Raw genomic sequence first — 13524 nt, forward strand, 5'->3', positions numbered from 1 at the left:
CACTGCTCAACAGGTGGGTCTGGAGTGGCTTTCAATCACGATTCATGGCCACACATACACCCCCCACTCCACCCCCTGGATTGATCAGCCTATTGCAGTTTATCTCAAACCAACTCCTCGCTCAGGAGCTGCCCCTGGCTGCCATGAATCGGGCCCTCACCTGCGCATTCACTGTCAAGAACATGCCCAGCACTGCTCCCAGGGACGAAGGCAGCAAAGGGATGGGGGTGGAGTCCCAAGTGGAATCCTTGCACCCTGTTCGGCCAGAGGGGTGGCCTGTGGCTATTGCCAAGGCCCCTGTCACCTAAGAGACAGATGTTTGGTGCAACAGGGGGCCCTGAATCATGATGGATAGGCAAGAATGGCATCCACAAGAAACCCAGTACAACCTTTTCCATTCTGCTTGCAAGAAATCCCCCCCCCCCCATCAGCACTGATTTGCTCACACCCTCCCCCACTGATTCAGCCATAGCAGGAGGTTACTGTTTTCTGGCATTGACGACTGATGATGAGGCAAGTGGGTGAAGTGACAAAAGGCCCAGGAGCAGAGCATGGAACCTAGCGAAGGCCCCTGAGAGAGGGGAGGGCTTTAAGCAAAACTTGGCCTTGTGGCATATTGTTTGTGCTAAACATCACAGCATGGAAACTTTTTACACCACCGCTCGGTGTTTGCAGACTTCAAGGGCCAAGTGTGTTTATGGTGGGGGCAACCCAGGCCCGACTCACTGGGGGGTTGTAAAAACAAGCCTGGTACACAGGCACCAAAACCTTTTCAGTGAGAGCAGGACGCTACAGAGTAGGGGAAAAAAGCTCCTCCCTCTCGGCCACAGTCTCCGGCTGAACCGAGGAGCTGTTAAGACAAATGGGCTGACAGCTTCCCTGCTTGTTCATCTTGAGGAGCTGCAGTTTTTCCTAAACATACATCTTAGCAAGACTGCGTGCCCAGCGCACGACCCACGCCAATGCCCAGGGATGAATGGAGGGGGAGCTGTTCTGTTGTCCTTCACGCTCATTCAAGTTCTATATGAATTTCAAATACAAAGTAGTTGCAACAGCCCCTTTGTGGATGCTGTCTGTGAACAGAGCCATTGCCTGATTTGATCAGACCCGGGGGCCATCGAGCCCAGCGTCCTGTCTGCCCCATGGGCAGCACCAGCTGCTTCCGAGGGAGATGCAAGAACCCTGCAAGGGGCACATATGGGATAATATGAGAACACGCACATTAGAAGGGATCGAAAGCAATGTCCAATCCATGTTTAGCTCCAACTAAGCTCCTGGGCTCAGTCATGTCTGCGACAGGGATCTGCCTTTTGGGAGGGAGGCTCCCAGGTCAAATGGGTCATTTTGAAGGGACAGTGTCCCAGGAAATGACCTTGTCCAAATGACCTCAAATCTACACCCCAAACTCCACGCAGGGCCCTAGCTGGCATGCCAAATTTTCCAAACAAGCTGACATTGTATGTGGATTTTGGAGCGGTTTGTAAAGGAAACGAAAACCCTTTTTTACAACCATGATGATGGAGTCACGATGGCCCTCCCATAATGGGTTAGAATAGGTCATCTTTATGGCAAGCTACTTGTAGGGAGCTCCACCTCTTTCAGCCCCAAGCTGTACAGAACTAGGGTGGCTCAGCTCACAGGCGGTCGATCTCAGAATGCCCTTTGGTGCCAGCCTGGGTAGCATTTGCCTCCCAGGAACTCCAATAATTGGACTGAGTTGTGGGCTGGAAATACGAGTTTCTCCTCACTTCTGCTGCCTCTGTCTTGTGGGTAAGGAAACAGCAAGGAGAGTCCCTTCTCCTTCCCCCAAGCCCAGCCTGTGCATCACCCTCCTGCTAGCAAGGACTGAGTTATATTGAGCAATTCACCCTGCCTTAGCTGTTCACTGATCCTGGTACTGTCACCTCCCCAACTGGGACCGAGGTGCATGAAACCCGAGCTGGCTAGAGCAGGTCACTGTTGGACCTGAACGAATCCACTTCCTATTCATTGCAACAGCAAGTAAATCAGTCCCTAATTCTCCTGCCTCCTTTTCCAGCCCGCTGGGAGTGAAGTTACTGACCCCCAGCCTCATTTGGAAATATTACGGTTAGATTTTGCCTGGGCCCGTGTAATTAGTTTTGTCAATTGAGTTATCAGACAAAAGGCCCTGGCGTTTGGTAACAGGGCTGTGCTGGGGAGGACGTGGTTCTGCTGATCTGGTTACAGTTTCTCTTAGAACTGTAATGATTATTTTGCTGACAATAGAGCCAACTACAGCAGCTGATTAGAGAATTCCCTTCCCCATGGAGGAAAGCGGCCAGGTGTAAAGAACGGAGAGTGACTAATAGAACACCCACTCGCCCCGCTATGTTATAGGGCGACAGGTGTGCAGAGCACTGCCTAGAAAAAGAGAAGCATGAAGTCCCAGCCCTAAAGAGGTTTCCCAAGCGTGGTACCTAGAGGAAAATGGCACCACAACACCTTGGAATCTACTCACAGAAGAAAGTATCATGGGGAAATAACACCGACTCCAAACACCCTGATCCTTACTCAGGAGACTTGCACTTCAACACAACCTGATCAGCGGTCTGTGAACTAGAGTGGAGATCAAAGGACAGGCCTGAACCCAGGTGCCCCTGGACTTTGGAGTTCAGATTGGGAATTGTACTGTGCAGTTGGAGCCATCTGTTCAGGAGCTTCCTCCAGCAATTCTGGCTCCAGGCATGATTGAAAAGGGAAAAGAAAGGGTCTAAATGTTTTACCCCCTTCTGAATAGTTCAGAGCAAGCCAAGTTCACTTGTACAGACGTTAGGAAGAAGGATGGGGATTAGTCAGAGTGGAGGGGACGTCTCTCTTTCCAAACCAAGAAGAGCCTAACACAGAGAGATTTGGAGACAGGATAAAGAGAACCAGGCTGGGGTGGGACAAGGATCTCTCCTGGTCCCAGACCAGGAAGTCAATTAGCTGGTGGGAAGGGCAGTAAGTGTGAAGTCATTCGTACTGGCAATCAGTGCTGAAACTGTTCCTCCAAATCCGCAGAGAGTGCTGAGCCAGGAGAGGAGAAGAGGGAGGGATGCGCATGCGTGTGTGTGTGTAAGTACATACGTATGTACGTACACAGGCCAGGGAAACCAGCACATTTCTCTCTAGAAAGGGTGCTGGGTACCAGACCCCTCAATTCTAGCCTGAGATCTGGACTCAGACCCAAAATGCCAACGCCAGAAGGAAGCCCCTGGCAAGATATTTGCAGTGAAATATCTGCTGCGTCATTTGAGTATTGCACTTTTTATACAGTAATAAATCCATCTCTGCCAGAGCTCAGGATTTCACCTCGCTCCCATTGATCCATCACACAGCATCTAACACTTGCAGATAAATCATGGTCTGTAGTTGTTTAGCTTCCCCATAAACACAACCGCAATAATCACTGCCACATGGATTTGGGACCCGACACTCCTGTGAAACAAGAACAAGCAGATGTGTGTGGCTGTGCAAGTCTGCCCTCTGCTGGCCTGAATATTTTGCACACAAGCCCACATATTCATACAGATATAATATTCTGACTAATGTATTATTAGTGCCCTCTGTAGGGTGAGCTAAGGCAGCAGCTCTCCACCTTTCCAGGCTGCTGTACCCCTTTCAGGAGTCGGATTTGTCTTGCGTACCCCAAGTTTCACCTCACTTAAAAACGACTTGCTTACAAAACCAGACATAAAAATACAAACACTCACAACACACTATTACAGACAAATTGCTGACTTTCTCATTTGGACCATGTAATTATAAAATAAATCAAGTGGAATATAAGTATTGTACTTACATTTCAGTGGACAGTATCCAGAGCAGGATAAACAAGTCATTGTCTGTATGAAATTGTAGTTTGTACTGACTTCGCTAGTGCTTTTTTTGTCGCCTGTTGTAAAACTAGATAAATATCTAGATGAGTTGATGTATCCCCAGAAAGACCTCTGCGTACCCCTGCTTTAGAACCATGGAGCTAAAGGAACAGTTGTGTCTGTTGCCTTGTGGGAGGTGAAAGCAGGGACCTCAATTTTTGCTTCTCCATGGTGTTTGTCAATATGTATTTGGAGACTGGCACGCACAAAGCGAATGAACGCAGTTCTGCTTTCGTTATCAGTAACACTGATCCAGAGCTAGTGGTTTGCAGGGCACTTTGCAGAGTGGACAGGGACCCTCTCTGAAGGTGCATACACAAGCACAGTGTAATACAGCAGGGCCAGAGGGCAGCAGGAGAGTGATCCTATTGGGTACTGGGAAGTGGGCCTTATTGGAAAGCCTGAGAGGTGGGTGGGTGCAAGCCCCAGGATAATCAGAACCTTAATCACTGTGGACTGAGGAGAGGTTACTGACTACAGGTTAATTAGAGCACCTGGAGCCAATTAAGGCCCTGCCAGAGACGTGATAAAAACCCCCTGCTTCAGTCAGCCCAGAGAAGGGAAGGAGAGCTGACTGTAGTTTGGAGGAGCAGTGTTATTGACTGGAGGAATGGAGTACTAGGGGAAGGAAACCCTGCTCAAGGGGAAAGAGGGTAAGAAGACTGTAAAGCTGAAGGGACTGGGACTGGAATAGGGGGTGGATCCAGGTCCCTTTTCTCCCCTACTAGGGCACTTGCAGAGCTGTCAATGCCCAAGAATAGGGGCAATGGGCAGTGCCCTGACCCACCATAGCAAGCAAAAGTGTGGGACTCCTCCAATAGCATCAGCCATTTGCCACAACAGATCAGGAATGGAGGTTAGGAAGCAGTAAAGAGCTATTGTGCTATAAAGCCTGAATGCAAACTTTAACAAGCAGCACTGGGTTGCTGGGATTTTTCTCCCCAGAGCTGTGGCTGCTTTGTGCTCTGTTGCTTGGCTTCCATTACAGCCATTTCAGTGTATCTCCTCTCCTAAAATGAGTCTGCAGGGCACAAAGCAGCCAATGTGGCTTCCAGGGTAGGCCAACAAGGAGAATAAGGTCCAGTATGTCTCCTATAGGAAGGTTAAGGGGAGCAGAACCAGGGTGTCCAACCAGTGTTTGGTGTTAGAACAGGGGTTCCCAAACTGGGGGTTGGGAGTCCTCAGGGGCTCATGAGGTTATTACGGGGGGTTTGCGAGCTGTCAGCCTCCACCCCAAACCCTGCTTTGCCTCCAGCATTTATAATAGTGTTCAATATAAAAAAGTGTTTTTAACTTAGAATGGGGGTTGTGCTCAGAGGCTTGCTGTGTGAAAGGGGTCACCAGTACAAAAGTTTGAGAACCACTGTGTTAGAATATGGCCTGATCCCCTGAAGTAGGGGAAGTTGTATATCAAACAAGACTGAGCCAATAACTGGGAAACAGCACTTGGGGCCCAATCCTGCACTTGTTGAGGGAGCAGGGGACCAGCCTAGCTAAGGGGCCTGGCTCCAAACTATTACATTGGAGAGGAAGCCATTTGATCCAGGGTAGTTAATCCTCTGCAGTAGCATTTCATATCCTAGTCCAACCAGATCGCACTGGAGATGCACGGGCTGGGCTGGTGTATGTAGCAGGCAGGCTGGGACCAGTCCATTCTGTGCACCAGTTGGTTCCAAACACCATGGTGGCAGCTGAACCCAGCCTAGAACCAAGGCTCAGTGTAACAAAATCCTCTTTTAAAGTTTGGTCTTTTTGTCCCCAAAAGAGCACGGTGCAGTTTGTGCTGCAGGACATCCTGACCAGGCACCATTCCCAAAAGGATGGACCATTAGCGTCAGGACTGTTATTCCTTATGGAAATGCTGTCCTCTAGTGGAGACTCTAGGGAACATGTCAGGACACAACAAAAATAAATGAACTGTGTTATTGGGGGGGAACCATATGTTGTTACTAGCAGCATCATTAACATGGTTTGAACCATCACTCCATGAGCACATCAGCTCACAGAAGCTAAGCAGCATCTGCCCTGGTCAGCACTAGGATGGGAGATCTCGAAAGAGAAGAGGAGGAGGGGTGTGGCAGAGGGTCATTGACTGAACGTCCAATACAGATTTAAGTCCATGCTGTAGGACGACAGCCAGGAGCACTGGAGGCTGCTGACTCAGCTAGTTAAAATGAGAACTTTTGCCGACAAGCTAGTAGGTTATTCAGTGATTACAAATAATCTAAGTGGTGTTGACCACTGGAGTGACTGCGTTCTCCTCATCTAAGTTCCACTTGGTGTTTCAGTTGAGTCTGGTATGTGGCACTTCCTGTCTTGAATGAACTGTGGGGTGCGTTCTGTGATGCCACCTAAGCTCCTGTGGGAAATGCTGTGAGATGCAGGGATGATGTGGTATTAACAATGTATATGCTGGGCAGGATTAGTTATGTCTACACCAAGATCTATAGACAAGTCCCAAGAAGGTGCTAGAGAATAGATTTGACTGGCACTCATTGGGAGTGGCCTGTTTCCCTACCTTTGTGATAGGGTGACCACTACAGCCCTATGTGGGCTAACAAACCTTTGATCTCACCCCAGAATGACCTGTCTATGTGGGAAGGTTTGGAGAGTTTCAAGAAAAACTTTTCTTGATGTTTCCTCTCAAAGAGTCCATTGATGGAAGCAGTCCAGCTGTGCAGGCCTCCTAGAGGGAGGGAAAGACCCTGCATTACAGAAACCTCACTGTCCCTCTCATGGGGTCCTTCCTGAAACAGCGCCCACCTGGGAGCCAGGGACACTGGAGGGCAGCCTCTGTGCTGAGTGCCTGGGCGCTCCTGTAGGTCTCCACTTGGCCAGACTCCGAGCAGGAGGGAGCCCTCTTTCCATGGCCCTTCAATTCTGGCCTTCTGGAAAAGTCCTCTATTAGAGAAAGGTCACTTTCCCTAGGCAGCCTAACCAGCCCTCCTGTAGCCTCCTATCAGACAAGAGGATCCTCTGTCTCCTGTTACTCCATGGGTTTCATTGCTATAGGGCTTTTCCAGAGTGATCTCATTGACTGTGCTGGTAAAGCAACCAATTACAAAGCCACTTGCAGGCCCAGTGGGTCCAAACCATCTCCTATTAAAGACAGTGGAAAGGCTCCGTTGCCTTCAGTGAGGGTACAGGAGGCCCTCAGGCAAGCTGCCCTTGGCCCTGGCCGCTTTCCATGAGCGCTCCCTCCCTGTGCTCCTGGAGCACCCCCCTTGTACCATGCCAGTCAGCAGCTCTGCAACAGCACAACATTGTCACATACAAGTGATATGAGGCCAATTCTGCATGGGGCTAGCAAAGCCACTGCTGTGTGGGGAGGGTCCAGACAATGGTGGCTGGCCATGCAGAGATCCTCTCTGAGAACCTGGAGCTGCTCCTCTCCCGCACCCGCCCCAGTTGGTGGGAGCAGTCACTGAGCATAAGAGCACAGCCTGTGTGAGGAAATCCAGTGGTAATCACCAATAGCTGGAGGAGAAATCAGTCTCCCTTTAGCTTTTTGGATGGGAAGGGGGCATCTCCTCTTTGCCTCACCCGTCATCCCCCTGCCATGTGTCCTTTGTATTCCTCACTTCTCTCCAACTCCACTGATGGCCTGACACAAAACCTTGTAACCCCTGCATGCTGCCCACTGACACGCTGCAGTCAGCTCCAAGGGCCTGGTGCTTTGATGTGGGCAATCAACATTCACCCTCTAATTCCCAGCCCTAGACTAGCAAGGGAGGGGAGCAAACCGCCCCGGGTAATACTACAGGTACCTTGTGAACTTCAACATACACAAGTAACCCAAAAAGAACAGGAGGACTTGTGGCACCTTAGACTAACAAATTTATTTGAACATAAGCTTTCGTGAGCTACAGCTCACTTCATTGGATGCATTCAGCCGATGAAGTGAGCTGTAGCTCATGAAAGCTTATGCTCAAATTTGTTAGTTTCTAAGGTGCCACAAGTCCTCCTTTTTTTTGCAGATACAGACTAACACGGCTGTTACTCTGAAACAAGTAACCCAGTTAGACACTGGATCAGACTACTTAAAACAAATATTTAAGCCTCAAAGCTGAGCCCACTTATTATCTCCCTTAATCCCACTTTATAAACCCAGGTTCAGTCTGCATCAGTAAGTACTTTAAGATGGAAAGCTTTGCAACTGTGAAGAGTTAATTCAGACTTGCATTTGGTAACCGTTATTGTGTTCTAGTAGAAGGTCTGGGCCCATTATGCTAAGTGCTGGGCAACTCATATGAAGACTTCCTGTCCTAAAAAGCCTAAACTCTAAATAGACAAGACAGACAAATTACAACGTGCTTTTTCTTTTTCAGATGGGGAGCTGCAACAGAGAAACTAAGTGACCTGCCCAGAGTCCCACATGGAGTCAGTGGCAGAATTGGAAATTGAACCCAGGTCTTGAGTTCCAGGCCTGTGCTGAACCAGAAGAGCACCATTTTCCTAGTAAACGTATGACCATGTAGCTGGAGGAGGATCAGTGAGAGACAGGACAACACCTCTGAAAAGGTAAAGCTCTCCCATTCGTGTTGCTTGCCGTGTGTGAGGCACATGGACCTACCTCTCTCGACCAGAAGGTGGTCCAAGCGAGCTGCGCTTCTGCTGGTGCTACATGCAGTTACCTGTATAGAGGGAAGGAGAAAAGTTCTTTATTTGCAGACATGCAACAAGTTACAAACTCCTGCTGGAGACCTGTTAAACCTGATACAAACTCAGCTACAAGCCAGAAGGTTTCAGGCAGGGCTGGGAGCTAAGCTAGTCTCACATATTTAGGGAGGAGTTTGCCAGGAAAACTCACTGCTGGGCAATCATGTTTTCCAAACTAGCTAGAAAGCCTGATTTCATGCGCCACTCACTGTAGGTCACCAACTCTCGCTGGACTGCAACATGGGGGTAACCATGCCAGATGGGCTTTCTTGAGCCACACAGCAGGTAAAGCACAGGCCACAGAAGGTCTGAATTCCCCCTCTTTGATCAGAGCTCGCTCGAGGGAGGCTGCCAACAACTGTCACAACTGTGACCCTTTCTGAGGTGTGGACACTAAGAATTCCTTCAAAGGTAGAAACGTACCAACTCTTGCTGGTGGCCGCTCTTTTTCTTAAAATACTTAATTAGCTTTAGGAAAAACAAATTTACTCTAGACACATTCAAATCATTGTCATTTATTTAGGTTTTTGCAGACTCAATAATAAAAATGGACAGTTGTGTCTCTGTTCTTTACTGCACCTAAACAGACACACCCATAAAACATGCAAAGCATTTTAAGACTTGCTAGCTAGTAAATCTGCTTCTGTAAGAAGTGATACTTGTATATTTGTTAATATCACTTCTCACAGTAGCAGATTTACTCAGCCCCGGCAAGCTGGGGGACAAAGCAAGCCCTGGATGGGGGTGGGGGGGGCAGAGCCCCAACCCTGTGACTGGGGGATGGAGCCCACTGAAGCCTGAGCCCCACTTCCCCCAGGAAGGTGGGGATTTGGGAACTCTCCTGCAGTGTGGTGCCAGAAGGTGGCAGGGACCAGGCTCTGCTGGTGGCCCAGGGGAGGCCTGCTGCTTTCCCCCCCTCCCAATCATGACCCAGGAGGCTGTGGCTGCATGTGAGAAACTGCCAGTGCCATTCAGAGCTACTCGGGGTGAGTTAAAATGGGAGATGAATAGGAGCCTTGTGTGTCAGAGAAACTGACTCATTGCTTTTCCCTTGCAGAAAATGGCTGCAAGCAGGAACTGAGGACTGGGTCTGGATCCTGGGAGCCACCCTCAGTGTTGCAGCAGGAAAGGTAGGTTGGGTTAAGTTGATTTCCACAGTTAGGGTTAAAGCCATGTGATGTCAGGAGGCGGATGAAACTCCAATATGCTTTTGATGCTTAAAGGGTTTGTGGGCATGCCAGGCTTGGGTGAGGGCCCTGAGCATCCTCACGAGGGAGAGTTTCAAACACTCATTAAGCAACTCACTGGTGAATGGGCAGGGCTCTCCCCTCCCAGGCCTTGGCATGAAGGATGGGGCTCATTACAGGGAGGAAATAGCCCTGGTTGAGTGGTTGCTGCCCAACTGTACTGGGGCAGGGCCAATGTGAGGAGACTCCTTATGAGCAACTGTTTCCCAAGCCTACAGTGAGAGAGCACAGAGCTGCTTCCCATGCTGCAAGACCTGCTCAGTGGGGCCTGATACAAAGATAAAGTGACTAAGGGAACATGAGGAGCATCTCTAGAGCACTCCTGAAGGCTGGGCTAGGGGCAGCTGTAGCAGGGAAGGCCCAAACACACAAGCTCTTTGGAGCAGAGGCCATCTTTTTGTTGTGCTGGGAGCTGTACATATGCAGTCAAGCCCAATCCCTGTTTGGGGATAGGGACTAGTGCTTCACTAGTCACCAGGTTAAATGAAACCGGGGACAGGAGAGAGGAGTTTGCACTGCAGCTTTGATGGAGAAATAGCTCCCCTTTGGCTCAGTACAGCCTCCCAGTTACTTGCCTAGCAAGAAGCATTACTTAGCACCTGTGATCTGTAAATATCAAAAGGTTACCTGGAATGGCCCCTTTCATTCCAAAGGAAAGCAGTGTGTCATTGGTGTGGAGTGTTGCTCTGGGGGCTGTATTTCAGTGCATCAAGGAATCCTTCATCCAGTGGAAGCTGCAGAGGGAATTTAGGTCACCAGAATGCAAATACTCTATCTGGAACCTTACCAGGAGGCTGGGTTCACACCCTGCCCATCCTACAAGATGCAGGAGCAGTGAGGTAGCAAGAGATCTAGTGTTTCTAGGGCTTCTCTAAAATGCTAGAGGGCTAGCACAAGGGATGAGGGGTGTGGATTTAATTTTAAATCTCACCTGACGGACACCCCCTCCAGGAGCAGAGGGCATCCTAATGTAACCCACTGCAATAGTACAGTGGGAGGGCTGCCTGCAGAATTCCTGCTGCTTCCCAGCTGTATTTATACCAGGCCATTGCTGGCCTGTCCAGCCACCAGGATCATTCCCAAGCACACTCTGGCCAGAAGCTGTTGAACTAATGGGATCACAAGGAAAGGAGATCTAGCAGAGCGGGTGCCAGCTGGTCAATGGTGATCATGCTACTGTGTTCATCTTGCACCTGTGAGCCATTAGTAACTGGCAATTCCAGCTCCCTGAATCTAGAACCCCTTTCTATCTTACACAAGGGTACACTTTATAAGAGCAGCAGTATTCCACCCCTGCTAAGACCACATTGCCCAGGGGATAGGGCACTGGGCTGGCATCCCAGTTCTGCCATTGACCAGCTGTGTGACTTACTGATCCAACACATTGTCTGTTGTAAGCTGTTCAGGACAGGGACTGTCTTTAGCTGTGTGCTTGTCCCTCAGTTTTAATAAAAATAACCCACCCAGAAGAGCCTGTTGCTAGAGGACATACATAGCTACAATACTTTAAATCCCAGAATCCTGGGAGTTAGTCATAGCAGAAATAGCTATGAACCAACAGCCTGTAAGAGAAGAGTTTAATCACTAGGCAAGTGATGATAAAATATGGCTTTTAATAAGCCAGCATAAAAAACAAACACTGACAGGAATGACAATGGTAGAGGAGCATGTAAGGAGACTCCTGGGTTCAATTCCTGGCCAATACAGAGCTGTGTATTTTGTGTGGGGAGGAGAGAGGTTATTGTGATGTAGGGTGCTGTAGTGTGCCAGATACAGAGCACAGCTTTGCATAGACTCAGTGTTTAGACAACACTGAACAGCTGACTACCCTCTAATTCCTGCTCTTTATTTTAAACAAAAGTTGCCCTCCAAGCCAACAGTGTGTATCATGTAAAAGCCCATTATTAAATAATGCCTAGCATCACTCTAGCCTTTTGAATAAGGTCCTGTTTACAACTTGCCATTTCAAAAGGCACTTGCAACTTCATGTAAAACTTAAATGGATGCTAAAGCATCCAAAGCCTGCAGAACAGACTTATGAATAGTGAGGGACAATTTTCCCCAGGTGTAACTTTCCAAAATGACCTAAGAAAAACCATAGATTTTGCACCTGTCTAATTAGCATAGTTCACAGTAACTTTTTTGCATTTAAGGCAAGCATTAAGTATAGAAATATTCAATATGCTAGTCATTTGTTAATAGAATTGAACAGAAATGAAACCCATATAGATCAAGCCAGCCTAATAGATACAAAGATTACATGCTCAGTGTCTTCAGATGATCTAACACTGCTGTAGTGTGTACATTAGGCAACAAAATACCTTTAGTTTGGGGAGCCATACTCTTCCAAGTGTCCCTGCTGCACAAGCAGGAGGCTCCAGGACACCTTCCTTTTGTTACTGTGTAATGTGTTTAAAAAAACCAAAAAAAAAACCAAAACAGGCATTGGTAAGAGACAGCTTGATTATCCCCAGGTGGCATTTACAGATACATAGGCCATGAGAGCTCAGAACAAATTTTTAAAATGTCCTTGCACAACAGTCAGATCTTAAAAATAAAATACTTTATTGATAGTATGAACGTTTAACATGTTTAATGCTGTCAGCTATAAAAATGATTAAAGACTTCGGCTTGGTACATTTGGCTTTACAAATTTACAAATGTTAATGAGTACTAGTGTATACATTTTGCACTTCGTTATAACCCCCTCAGCCAGTGACACAGCTCTGCAGCAATGTCTGCTTATAACTCAGACATGAATCATAGTTTTAGTTGCTTCCACACAGAATCTACATCAAAAATTTAAATACTAACCCTAAATTTCTTGATTAGCTGAATCCATTTTAATAGTTGTGCTTTGTTGAAGAAAGGCTACTAGCAAAAATACACTTTTCTCTTGCATTCCCCCTCCCCATATTACATTGCAGAAGAAATACAGTATTCAGTGTATTTCCTAAGAAATAAACTTCACTATAGTGTATATCTCGCTCTAGAGTCATATCATAAAGAAATGGTATTGCCACTTAAGATTAGGGTAAAAGCAAGAAAACAGGTCAGAGCAGTTGCTGGAATGATACTCTAGCTAAAATCCAGTCACTCCTCAGTTTTCAGCTGTTACTCTTATCAGGAGAAAAATTTGCTGGGGAAAGATCAAATTTTAAATGTGCTTTCCTAAGAGTCTCTACCTATTTTGCTATAGGGTACTACTATTTTTCTTAAAGTATATAACTTTATTATTTAGAAGTCTGTAAAAATATATCTAACCATCTCCACTGCGTTATACCAAAGACTATCATATGGGTCATTTTTCAGCTTGGAAAAGAGATGACTAAGTGGGGGGATATGATAGAGCTCTATATAAAATCATGGCTGGTGAGGAGTAAAGTGGTATTGACTCCTTCTCATAATACAAGAATTAGGGGTCACTAATAGGTGGCAGGTTTAAAACAAGTTTTTTTTCACACAACACACTATCAACCTGTGGAACTCCTTGCCAGAGGATGCTGTGAAGGCCAAGACTATAACAGGGTTCAAAAAAGAGCTAGATAAGTTCATGGAAAATAGGTCCCTCAAGGGCTATTAGCCAGGATGGACAGGCATGGTGTTCCTAGCCTCCTGTTTGCCAGAAGCTGGGAATGGATCACTTGGTGATTACCTGTTCTGTTCATTCCCTCTGGGGCACCTGTCAGAACACAGGGCTAGATGGGCCTTTGGTCTGACCCAGTATGGCTGTTGTTGGG

The sequence above is a fragment of the Eretmochelys imbricata genome, chromosome 21 (genome assembly GCF_965152235.1).
Source record: "Eretmochelys imbricata isolate rEreImb1 chromosome 21, rEreImb1.hap1, whole genome shotgun sequence".
NCBI classification, from domain to species: domain Eukaryota; kingdom Metazoa; phylum Chordata; order Testudines; family Cheloniidae; genus Eretmochelys; species Eretmochelys imbricata.